Source organism: Pinus tabuliformis, chromosome 7 (assembly GCF_031772625.1).
Source record: "Pinus tabuliformis cultivar Carrire ecotype Pingquan chromosome 7, CPIR1, whole genome shotgun sequence".
In the NCBI taxonomy this organism is placed as follows: Eukaryota; Viridiplantae; Streptophyta; class Pinopsida; order Pinales; family Pinaceae; genus Pinus; species Pinus tabuliformis.
Genome location: NC_142293.1, coordinates 453,382,908 through 453,396,441, shown reverse-complemented (window position 1 = coordinate 453,396,441; position 13,534 = coordinate 453,382,908). Strand labels below are relative to the sequence as shown.

At 39.4% G+C, this 13,534-nt stretch overlaps 1 non-coding gene across 1 annotated transcript; it reads right to left on the bottom strand.

Annotated features, from left to right (window-relative positions):
• Window positions 1-264: 264 nt before the first annotated feature.
• LOC149247919 (small nucleolar RNA U31b) lies at window positions 265-351 on the bottom strand. Its single transcript, XR_016267814.1, has one exon. It is a non-coding gene; the product is annotated as a small nucleolar RNA U31b (small nucleolar RNA).
• Between the last annotated feature and the right edge of the window lie 13,183 nt (window positions 352-13,534).

Here is a 13,534-nt window from a genome sequence, read left to right as displayed (position 1 = left end):
GGCTTAAAAAAAGATGGAGCCATGATGTCTACTAAAATTCCATTGATGATAGAAAAATTCACATATCAGGTACATAACAAATCCATAGAAGCTCTGGGATGTAACAAAGCTTCTGAGAAATCGTTTGGGTAGGCATTTTCAACAGAGACACCCTGAGAGTGGTGCATGACTTCAATTCTCATCGTGAACCCAATCAATATCTAGAATTAAGTCTAATAAAGAGCCCACAGAAAGCATGAACATGAATTCAAAGCATCTGTAAGGAAATCAGCATGTTAGAATGTCGATCTGCACATAACAAAAAATAAGTGCTACTAAGACTGGGTCGACAATCAAATCATCATCATTTTCCATATACAATATGTTAGCTACCTATACCAATAGGTTTCATATTTCATGATTGTCAAAGAAAGTTCCAAATATGCTCTGCTTTGATGATGCAAAGATCCCATATTTCCAAGAGAAGACAATGTGTGTACATAGCTTGATGTGGACTCAATTTTGATGGATGGTCCAACAGCCTAATCTGGATCATGCCATGTTTCAATTGTCTGTTGTAGAATAGAGAAAGATGTCTGTCCAAACTGTTTAATCTTGGCAGACCAGTAGTTTAGGTAGAGAATTAAGGTTCCCAACTGCTTAATCTGGGACCTTGGAAGCAATAAGGGTAGCATTAGATAGAAAATCAAAAGGAAAAAGCCAAGGAAAAGAAAAGGCACATAAGGGTCTGCAAGTCTAAGTGCACCCTCCAGGAAGTAACAAAAAATGCTAGGAAATAGATGGGTAAGCAGATGGGGTTGCAGAAATATTATTCCTTTCAATGGAGTGTTTGACAACCTAGTCACAATGGAATATCAGTAGATTGAGAAGGTTCTCTTCTCCATCATGTGCAGCAAAGAAAAGGAGCATGTCTAACCCCCCTTCTTTCCCCTTTTCACATTCATTACTAACATCCCTCCATCAGTTAAGACTCATGGAAGAATTTGAGGTTTTATGCTGGTTCTTATACCTTTAAAAGCCACATTTCCTGTGTAAAATTCTTTTCATTTTGATCTACTCCCTAAGCTAAGTGGTTTTCAAATAAACTTAGTGATATCACTCCTCATTCACCTATTCATCCATATTAACCCCTAACTTCTATTATATATTTCCCCTATGTTACCTCTTCCCTACTATCATAACACTTTAGTGTATAAACCCCAAATATTGTATAAATATCCCTCCCCTTGGCATTATAGCCATATGTTCACTATCAGGGATTAAATTGCCATCTGGACAGTTTAAGAGCCCTAACCCTTACCCCTCTTTCCCCCTCTGAAGTTAGTTAACTCATTTAAACCCTTCATTTGCTAAGAAACCTTGTGAAAAACCCATTCCCACCCCTAACCCGCTTCATTTGCAAAAAACATATAAAACCCACTTTTTCCCGTTTACCCAAAGTTTGGCGCTATGCGCAATTTTTATATAAAAAAGCATTGAAAACCATGGAAATCCGCCAAAATTCCAAAGTCCCCGCCGAGCGCAAATCCCAAAAGAAATATTATTTAATCCCGCCCGCGCCCGTATCGTCCGGCCACCTCAGCGATCCGTCGACCGTCGGATCGGGCCCTTTTGATCCGACGGCCCTCGTGCATATCGGACCGGCCCCGACGTCCGAAAGATACCTTCCGATATCTGTCAGAGGGTGACGTTAGGCCTCTGCCATGCATCACCCCCACAACGTATCAGAGGTACATTTGACATTTCCGCTTCCGTATCATAAGCGGTGCGATATGAAACCGCTAACCACTCCCGGTTTCAGTTGATCCGCCCTGCCTGTGTCACCTGCCTACGTCACCGCCGTGTCAGCGCCCCGTCCGCCAGTTGCTCCACCCGTCTGCCACCTCATCATCCCCGTGGACCTCTTGTATGCCACCATGTCACCCAATGACGTCATGTTGACGTCATCCGACTTTGACCCCACCTGATGACGTCATGCTGACGTCATCCAAAAAAAGCGCCAAAGTCCCAAAAAAACCATATTTTGGCCGAAATGTCGCGTTTTTTGCACTTTTTGCAAAAAACGTTGTTGTATCCTCTGCATGAATTTCACGTCCGAGCCTCCGCCAACCTGCTGAATTCAACCTGGAGACCGCTGGCGCGCCATTTCACCTGCATTCGTGACCATTGTTCTCTGTATACCAGGTATTTATCCCAGTGAATCCTTCCTGCACCTGTTTCGTCTGTGAATTGCCATAAGAAAGCTTAAAACACTGAGAAACATATAATTCACCGGCAAATCCCCTGTGCCTGGTCCTCATTTGCACCTATAACGTCGAAATTCACCAGCTAAGCCTCGTTTTCCCGAGTTTCTATAAAAACTACATTCTGTTCGCGCAATCGCGAACTGGTAACCCAAACTATACCAATTTGCTGTAAAAGAGAGATTAAGGCCAGACATTTGCCTTATTCATGTTTTAAGCAGTATTTCAATTGCTGCAATTCACCTTTTGTCCTCTGTTCCTGAGTAATTCACCTTCTGTTCAAAGAAAACCTTTTGGTGTTGCTCTGCACAGTAACACTATTCCATAAACTATAGAATCCTAAAAAGAAATCATGGATGCACCAGTAGCTCCGGTGGCCTTGAATGTTGCTCCACTAAATGCCCCACAGAGAGAATTGGAGTGGCAACCTCTAGCAGACCTCGATTATCAAATATCAGAGGAAATGCTGTCGAGAACCAAGTTCCACATCGACCTGCTGAATGAATTGAAGACTAAACATGAGAGTGGAACAGATGTACTGGGCATATGGGATTCTTTCCTCCCCATCTTCAAACTCCCTCAGGTCAGACAGTTCCCTGACCTCATTCACCTATGTGCCGAATGTTATGACCCTACTCAGAGGGCTGTGCTTGACCCTTCAGGCTCAGTCGTTTTCTATATCACCCCTGAAGCCATCAAAGAGATGCTGCACTTCAGGACTCAGAAGAAGCTAGTTCCTTTATCACTGATAGACTTGATAAATCAAGGAGCTAGATTGACAGATGCTCAGGTCACCAAACTCAATCAGCTGTACATTGGCTCTGACACTGTGCAGAATCCTCCTCTCAACCAAGTATACCTCAACCAATTGGGCAGAGATTTAGCAGACATGATTAGCCCCATTCTGGGCTATAATTCAATTGAACATGTTGATGAAACTGTGCTGGTGGTCATGCTCATGTTTGCTCCTGGCAAGTCTCCAATCTGCTATGACTATGCCACCTATATCTCTGATAAAATACATGAGCAGTTGATGAACTTGGCCAGAGAAAAGGTGTTCAGATACACCTCTTACATCTACCACTTGATCCTATATTATCAACATGAAAAGTTTTCTTTTGTTGTGAAAAGAGAGGATGCCCAAGGCAATCCAAGGTCAGTGGTTTATTGGTCCTCTGTCTTCCATCACAGAGCTCACTCTCCATATACTTACTGTGAGTTCATAGATCTCTTCATCCACCCAGCCATGTCTCTATTGATGAGCTCGCCTCCTCCAAGACTAACTGATGATATGCAAAGGATACTTCAGTTGTCTAAATTATACAGCATTGGGGACTGGTACTTCTACCAGAACCACACAGTTATAAGGATATATGGGTGTGAGTTGCCCCCATACAGATTGCCCAAATATGTGCCCATGAGACTATTTGCCCTGGAATACTTCAAACAATTTGGGAATGCTGATGTGCTACACTTTTCAGGAAGAGGCAAGAAAGCACAGCTCAAGGTCAGGAACCAATTAGGCCACTTTGTCTACAACAAAAGGGAGGAAGGTTGGAAAGAGGCAGATAGAATGTTAGAATCCCTTGGCCTGCAAACCAGTTTCCTTTGGAAACCTTATGACCCCAATCACTTCATATCTTTAAGAAGGGTCAAGTATAGGTTGTCTGGTTATGATCATGTAAGGATTCCTCATATAGAAATATATGCTAATCAAGTGAAATGGAGGAGGGGAACCTTAGAGGAGCCTCTCACACAAGAAGAGTTAAATCAGAGAGCTCTAAGAAATCTGAAAAAGATGGCTGACCTAGAAATTTGTCCACAGGTGTTCAATCTTCCAAGCAGTCAAGAGGGAGTAGCTGCATCTTCCTCCACAGCAGATCAACAAAAAGCCAAAGCTACTAGGCAAACCTCTACCAAAGGCAAGGAAAAAGAAATGGAACCAGAGCAGCCACCTCATGTGGAGGTGCAGCAGCAACAACAACAGGGACAGCAGCAAGAAGAGGGGCAGCAAGAGAAAGAGCAGCCCTTACAGCAAGAAAAGGCAGCTGAGGCCCCAATTCTCACTGAGCAGCAGGCTCAGGACATGGTGCCTCCCAGACAAGAAACCACTATTAAAGCCTCAGTCCTCCAAACTCCACAAAAGGAGGATATAAGTAGGAAAAGGGATAGAGAGACTCCCCTCACAGAATCCACCAATCAGGGAGAGAAAAGACACCGAATGAATCCCCTATCTGAGGAGGAAATGCCAATGGGACAGTCTCTGGGCATGGGCCCACCTAGTAGAGAAGCATCTGCAAGTTCCTTTCAACAGGGACAAGACAGAACAGTGGGAGGAGAAGTCAGCTCCTCAAGCCACCAAAGAGAAGGTGAACTGGGCATTAAACAACAGTTCATTGACATAAAGAGGAGAAGTGAGCCAATAAAAATACAACTATATAATCATTTGTTGAAGATGGCTCCTACTAACCAGCAAAGACTCATGTCCGCATATGATGTAAATGAGGGCAAGATGATCATGAGTCACTTCATGCCAACTACTTTGCAACCACAGTCCCCCTCAGACTACTTGAGGACCAATCTTGAGGTCCTTGCCAAGGACATCCACCCAATGGACAAAATCGAATTACATAAGCAAACGGGTGAGATGGTGTATGCCTCCTTGGCAGACAAGACATTGGATAATTATAGGCTAGTAAATAGCCTAAATAATACAGCTGCTCAACTTGAGTTGGAGAGAGCATCCTCTCAAGCAAAGGACAACAGGATCAGGTCCTTAGAAGATATAATCATAGAGATTGGGCATGATCCCAAGGACATCAAGGGCATACAAGAAATATTGAAATTAAGGGATGCAGACATGGCAGCTTTGAGGAGAAAGATCAAAATCCCAGCAACAATTCACCCTCAAACAGATGAAGTTGCCCAGCAAAGACATGATCAAGATGCCTCAGCTTTGCTGGTGTCTTTATATAAACAGCTGATCCAAACACAAGAGAAGCTGGGAGAATCAGAGGCTGCACAGGCAGCATTACAAGCAGCATTACAGCAAAAGGAAGGAGGCCAAACATCTCAGCCTCCTCCAGAAATAATTAATCTTGAGGAGCCTCCTCAAACTACTGCCCCTCCCATGCAGCAAACAGAACAGGCAGCACCTTCTACCTCAGCACCAGCACCAACAACAGAGCAGGCCCCAAGCCTGGACATGCAAAAGCTGAGGAATGAGATTCAGGCCTTGGAAGCACAAATGTCAGAACTGAATGAGGCCAGGGAAAACCTTGCCAAGGTAAATGAAAGGTATGACAAATCCAAGCAGACTGTGGCAGAAAAGGGCAGGGAAATAAAAGCCCTCAAAGACAGGATAAAGGAGCTGGAGAAGGAGCTCAAACTGGATAAAATAGTGGCTGAGCTCAAGACAGTGCTATGGGCCAATATTGGCCAGTCCATCACTGACCAATGGCAATATATTGAGACAATTCATGAGCAGTTGGAGCTCATTGCAAAAGCACAGAAGGAAATTCAGAGATCAAGGGCCGCTCTAGGCAATATGCCTGAAGTTGCCAACAGGATGATCAATGTGCTTAATAATAGAACAAGTGCTCAGTTGGCAACAATGGGAATCTCTAACAGGACTGAGACTATTTTGTTGATAAAGAGGGTCCTAACACTGAGAAATCTAGTGCAGACACTAGAGAGAAGGACCCAGGATATGCAGACCGAGGTCAATAGGTTCATGGATAAGTTTGTGGCATTGCAGAACAAAGGTCTTCCAAGCTTACTGAACAACGCAGGAAGACTGCTTTCGCATGAAAGCTATGCCAAAAGGGTAAACACCTTTGCCACAAGTCAGATCACAGAAAAGGCCAGCACCTCAGAGGAAACAGGGCCAGCAACAGGACAAAGTCTCTACAACAGGGTAGAGAACTTATTTTTTATCATGGATGAAATCAAACATCTGTTTGAAGTGCCTCCCAATTTCTACAAGTACACAGAGGCAGATGAAACATTAGAGGCAATTCTGAGACACCAATTGCCCACACAGGAATACTGGACCAAAATGATACAGCTGATATTGTAAGCCAGAGCCTGTGAATCAAGTTTTGTTTTTTCAAATTCATAAGTGATCATGCACAGGAAAGATTGCTAAAATCAGCATGCATGAAAAAATAAAAGCTGAGCCAACTCAGCAGAACTATTCGGCCAGCAAAGCAACATAGACAGCCAACAGGTGACAGGGCCGAGAAGTTACAGCACGGCAGCCGTAAAGGCACATTTTCCAGCATTAAAGCTGAACGTTCCAACCGACTCAGTGGCCTCCAAAGGCCAAAATATCTTCTGACAGGCATAAAGATGCATTTACTTTGTATTCAATGATGTAATAACTTCCTTATCTAAATATCTTGAAAGTTGGTAAACGCATTCATTTCTGAGATGACTCAACACTCAGATATTTTGTATAACCAATTGTATATATTTCCCCCTCGCATAAGCTTGCAGGGTGGTTGTTTTTTGATTGCTCTTCAAGAGTTTCTTATGCTGTAACTTTCCAGATTATTAATACAAAGGCTGATGGAATTTCCAAAGCTCTGTGTTTTCTGAGTTTTTGTGGAGTGTTGCTGAATGTTACAGGATTCCTGCGTACTCTCATGGCACAATAAGTCTTCTATAAACTTTCGTTATGTGTTTTTGTTATCTTTTCATGGCTCAATCATGCTACTATATTCTATAGTTGATAGCATAGAAAAAGAATAGTCTCAGGACTTGTTCATAGAACACCCTGGACTCAATCTATGCTGTTATGAATGTTTTCCTCAGTTATAGACATAAGGTGTAATTCTTAATTGCTGCACTTTCAAACTATAGCTTTCACAGTGAATGTTGTTTCAGGAATTCAAGTTTGCTCCTGTGCAACATATCTCTTTCTCACACCCAGCCTAGTGGAAAATTCTTAATTGCTTTTCACTGGTTATGATTCACTCCACCATCACAATTTCAAGTTTGTTTCATGAAGAATGCAAATGGCCCTGTAATTCCAGCAACTCAACTCAATACTCCAGATGACCTGTAGCCACAGACTCCATTGCCCAATGGACTAATACTCTTTGAAACTTACACCTTTGATGCAGAAGACATCCCTCAACCAAAACATGAAACAAAACCCTGAACATCACAGCTAGCCTAAAACACTATCAGAACATAGATAGATCATAAAGAGAGAGCCCTCTCTGATTATAGCTTGGCTAGAAGCTGCAATCCAAAGATTGGTTAGTGGTTACCCCGGCCGTATTCCCTTGGGAGTCATAGGGAACAACCTGCGTGTTAAAACAGTACAATAAAAGTATAACTTCAGCCGAGGGATGGTGATAATATGAGATAATCATATTAAATCAGAACATTACGTTGTTTTCATCTTCAACTGCGCTCTAATATAAACAATTCAAAAACCTAACTATGGAAAACACTAGAGAACAAATATAAAATATCTAAATAAATTTAAAAAGTTATAGAGCATCATAAAACAGAAAAGAGAAACAGAACGATGAAAAAAGAACTCAAAACCTGCAAAAGCCCTTGAAAAATGCATTTCAATATAAGAGGCAGAGAAATGTTGGCAGTTTATTAGTAACAGAAAACACACGAAGCTAATCTGTGTCACAATACCTTTCGTTCTTTCAATGTTGGCCTCAATTTATGAGATGCCTTATCATTGCCTTAGCTCTGGACACCAGATACCAAAGGCCACCAATGATTATGTATTAGACAAATTTAAGGACAGTTGGTGATAAATGATTCTATTTCCTCAGAAAAGACTCGGCATTGACTTGGGAGGGTTGTGGTCATCACACCTACAAATTCGAGCATGAAACATCTTTGGAAAGCAAAAGCGAAACCTAAAGTCCGATCTAAACGTCAAGCGACCCAACCAAAAACCAAAAACCAATAACCTGGGCCTGGAAACATCTCCAGTTTAAAGATAGGGAAACAAGTTGAGGCTATAGGGTGAGGGTTTGTGTCAAGCGACCCAAACTAAAACCAGTAAGTTGGGTATGAAGACCATCAGCCGTTTAAAGGTAGGAAAATTAGATGAGGCTATTGGGTGAGGGTTTTAGAACTAGGGTTAAGGGTTTAGTAGTGAAAATGTGCATACTGAATTTAAGTCACTATTATGAATCAGAATTTGTTCAATTTAGAATTTAGATTTTATGATCAATAAATTGAGATATTTTCTTATTTGTAATTTTTTACTAATCAAGGTATTTTGTTATTTGTAATTTTGTATTTTGGTTCTAGATAATATATATTTTCAATAATTATAGTTGATTTTAAAAATTATATTAGATTTCTTATAGATTACTATATTGTTTTGTAAAATTAAATAAATTTGAGAATATTGTAATTAAAGAAACATTTTTTTTTATTTAAAAAAGATCAGATTATAGATTTTTAAGTTGTAGTTTAACTTATAGATAAAATAGTTTTTTTCTCCAAAATTCACCAAAATTAGGAAATACAATTCAAGATTTTTTTTTTTTTAAAATACATTTTTGGAGGCATAAATGGATCCATCACCCTGAAAAACTTATTCAAATTAAACAATCTAAACTCAAGTTTTTAAAATTTTTGGGATTTTGATGAAAATTCGTGAAAAAGGTCATTTCGTGAGTAGAAACATATAAAAAATTAATTGTAATTGATTATTATAGAAACGAAATATTAAAAACTTGTAGTTTTAACTTAAAAAAAAAATTAAATAACGATTATTAAAATATTATAATTAAATAAAATACTTTTTATTTAAAAAAGAAAATCAGTGAAAATATCCCATTAGTTGTAATTTAACATGATAGAATAGACATAAGTAAAATAATGATCAATAAATCATACCTCCATGCACATACAATAAATAACATAACAAAATTGTACCATTCCATAGATAACCATAAATACATGGTTAATGAAATGATAATTTTTTTATAAGGATAAATTTATTTACATAATATTAAATAATATAATTATCATGTTCATAATTCAGTAACTACCACCCTAGATCCATCTTAGCCTCGGATCTATCAAGCGCTGAGAGGGTTCAAATCTCTCGAGGTGAAAACATCTTTTTTGAGTGCAAAACTTGAGGAAAGATTTTCACGTTGAAAGATTTGATCCCTCTGAGCGCTTTATAGATTCAGGGTTAAGATGGATCTAGGTTAGTTTCAAACGTCTACAGTCATAAAAAAATTGTTGACATATAATTATTTTGATCATTTTGAATGTGTTAGATATGTCTAATATTAATTTGGTCAATTTAACTTTAACTTTGCCTAGTTACCTTATTTTTTTGAGATGAGAGAGACTGTTAGTAACTTGAATGATGAGAAATGATGACATAAAAATTTTAAGTGCAAAGTGACAATGTAACAATGTTGAACGATAGAAAATGTGGCTAATAAGAATATAGTGAATTACAAGCAATCTTCATGGCAATCAATCTGACTATTTTCTTCTACTATTCTTATTGTCACACCTATTAGTTATTTTCTATTATCGGGTTTGAATGCAAAGTGATTAACAATGTTAAATGATGGAAATGGGAATAATAAGAATGCATCCAATTACAAATTGTTTACAGTTTAAAGAATAAGACATTTCAAGTAAGTGAACATTTTATTTAAGATGAAAATTCAAGTATTGTATTTATAGTTGAATTACTGTAATAAGGAAGTCAATTCACATCATGAATAACGTTTATGTGTGCACACTAAGAGAGAGCTTGTATATTTTAGGGGTGATATAGAGATATAGATGGGGGGGGAGGGAAGAAGAGAGAGGCAGAGACATGGAGTGAGGAAGAGATATAGATATGGAGAGAGAAGTGTTAGAGAGAGAGAGAGAGAAGGGGAAGAGAGCGAGAGAGGGAGTGGGAGTGGAAAAGGGAGGGAGGGAGATAGATAGATAGATAGATAGATATGGAGAGAGAGTGTGTATGTTTGGGGGGTGAGATAAAGAGATAAAGAATCAGAGACAATGGGAGATAGAGATATAGATGGATGGGGAAGAATTGTGCTTACACTGAAATCAATGCACACTATTAATCTACTTACCTTCAAATTAATGTACATCATACATCTAGTTGCATCAAATTAGAAATAAACATCTACACTGAAATCAATGCATCTAGTGCAAACAATTTGTAACACCCTCCTCCCACATCTACCCAAGCAACCGGCCAGCCAGGGTAAACATGTGACGAGAGGCCACAATGATATGATTCTACCTCCTAAGTCACATTAAGGAAGTGGAATTGATGGAAACACACCATACAAACATTCAACATCAGCTTCAAGACCCTCAGGAATGAATCCAAGACTTTAAACAGCTTGCCATTGGGTCCCACTGAGATTTTGGACAACTTAAGCCTCAATCGCTCTCACGCTATAGACATGACAACATCCATAAACCCAGAGTTTCTCTCATAGGCTTGCCTGCTAGCATCTAGAGACCCAGTTTGCCAGTGTTATGTAGGTGTCCCTGGGATTTGAGCCACTTTTTCATGCCCAAAGCCCAGTTCACCGCCCATAATTTTATGATACATTCATAACAATAAAATAACATGGAAATGACAATACTAAAGAAAATAATTGTTTAAGACCTTGAATGGACCCCTACTAGCCATGACATGCATTTCGTCAAATATATCATGAATATCTAAACTACAAGTGTAAATAACATATCTGAGCATAGGGGTCTCATACTTATCTGATATTTGCCATGAAGCATTTATGCCTCAATGCATTAGCTTCCATTCCATCCATTAGACCATAGATATATTGTTCATTCATATAAAAGTATAAATATGATGATAACCATCCACAGTTGCTGTCATAAAACACATACATAACTAACATAATAGGGATAGAAATACCCATGATATCATAGCCATATAAACCACATATAATCCAGTATAATAGTGATAGAAATGCCAGGATAAATAACCTTTCATTAGTAATGCAAAATTCAAACCCGGGATGGGACTTCCACGTTCCACTCGACCTTAGAATGGCTGAGCCAAATCTCTCTTCAACCATTCACCCATGTGCCATATTCCAAGCATGAATGTGGGATCTCATATAAAACATCAGTTAAAACTCATACAGGGCTTCTAGAGGCCATCCACATCAACTCATCAAATAGTGATACCACCTCATGGTCATACATCACAAAACCATCATTAGATTTGTCTCTACCCAAGCCTTCTAGGGCTCCTAAGCATTTGTCCAACCAAGGCTTCTAGGACTATGTTGTGAAGGAAAATCCCCTTCGTGGATAGAGGCGATCCCTCTAGCCCAATGAGTCAGTTTAGAAACAAACCAAACAATCTAATACAAATGTTTCTAGCTTATACTTGACAAATGTAGGAAGAAGGAGCAACCTACTTCATTCTGATTCTAATCACTCGATCCTTAGAGATGGTTTTGAATCTTTCGCTCCACGCCTCGCTCCTTAGTTGTTCTTCACACTAGGTACCTCAAAGGAAGGTCAAAGTACTATGCAAGAAACAAGAGCATATATAACATATATCAAGCATAAACTAATTAACAGATCAAGGAACATTAAGCTAATAGCGTAAACATTTACAGAATTATGTAAAGGAAAACATTAGATGCATATTTTAAGAACTAAAAAGAGAAGCATACGACTTATGCCTTGATTTTGGATTCTTCCTTTGGGTAGAGGTCCAAGTCCAAGAAAAGAATCTTCAAGCATTGCTTCTCTAAGCTAGAGTGGGTAGCATGTAAGCATAATCTCAACATAGGGATGCAACAATCAATCACCAACCATTTGGGGATGGAAGGTAGTGAATTTATAGGAAGGGAGAGGGAGTTAGCGATCCACAAAAGAGAGAGGAAGGTCCAAATCTCATTTGGAAAGACCATGATGATAAGATCAAGAGGCCCAAATGAGAGAGCTTGACCATATCAACAACAACCGATATCCAACTCATTGTTCCTGAAGGTTTTAGTGAGTGAAACTTCTCCTTTTATTTTGGGAAAACCTACCATAAGAGGTTCAACATAGGTTTTCCTATGAAATCTTACGTTGGCAGCCGAAGGGTATAACTGAGCAACCTGCCATGAGCATGGGCAGGTAGTAGAGAAAAATGCATTGATACCAAAAATTAGGTTTTTAGACAACCTTCTCCAAAATGGATTTAGGGAAGTTTTCCTTTGATTCTTCAGGGAGGCTATCGTATGTATATCGTGATGGATATGCTGCACAGTAGTCAATGTTCTGGCAGTTCTGGAAATGGCATGGGAAGTGAAAAGGATGGATGAAAAAATATTATGTAAGAGATTCTCCCTAAAGCATGAAGATAGAACAGGGAGTGATGGCTGAGATGATTTACAAGTCAGTGTAAGGATGAAAACAACATCATTGGTAGACCTACAAATCAAGCATATACATATGCATATGCATATATGGCATATTTGATGATCATGCCTAACGGTACATGACTAGGAATCTAATAATACATGAATTCATGGTATAGACACAACCATTTATATCAAAGGGATCACGTGCAAGTATCCTCGGTATGGTCACAAACATCCGAATAGAAAGGATCATGAATATGGACCCACGGTATGGTCACATCAATCCATCAGAGGAAACATGTGTACAATCATGAACGACTCATAACTCCATGCAACCTAGACTTGATCAGAAATAATCCAAGGTCTTGAGCTCCATCTTGACCTGATCAATGTACGAATTCTAACATGTGAATAGATGTGTCGAAGTGAAACATGATAGAAAACCACCTAATTACTGGCCAATGATGTAGACCGTTAACAGGCATGAGAGAAACCACCAATGATGACAATGGCTCTCAAGGTACAATCAACACAATCCACGAATGTGAATAGGGAAACTGAAGTTGAACACCCGTGGAATCATCCAATCGAAGGTCAATGATGTAAACATGTCGTTGAATGAGAAGAACTTGTCATTGAGGCATGCAAGCTCTAAGGAACTAGAAGGGTGTTTCTATATCATTTTCCTAGATAATGAGTTAAAGTCGACAGGAAGTGATCCATCGAAGGAGGTCCATGATGAATCCCACATCGTAAACATGAAACTACAGGATGTAGTAGAGTAGATAAGTATGATTGAGGACTGTGGCAGAAAATCAGACAATATATGGGCGGTAAATAACAGTAAATAGGACTTATCTTGAACATATCGATGACACGACTATGGACTTTGGAAGAATTTGACTCAACATAGGACCAGAG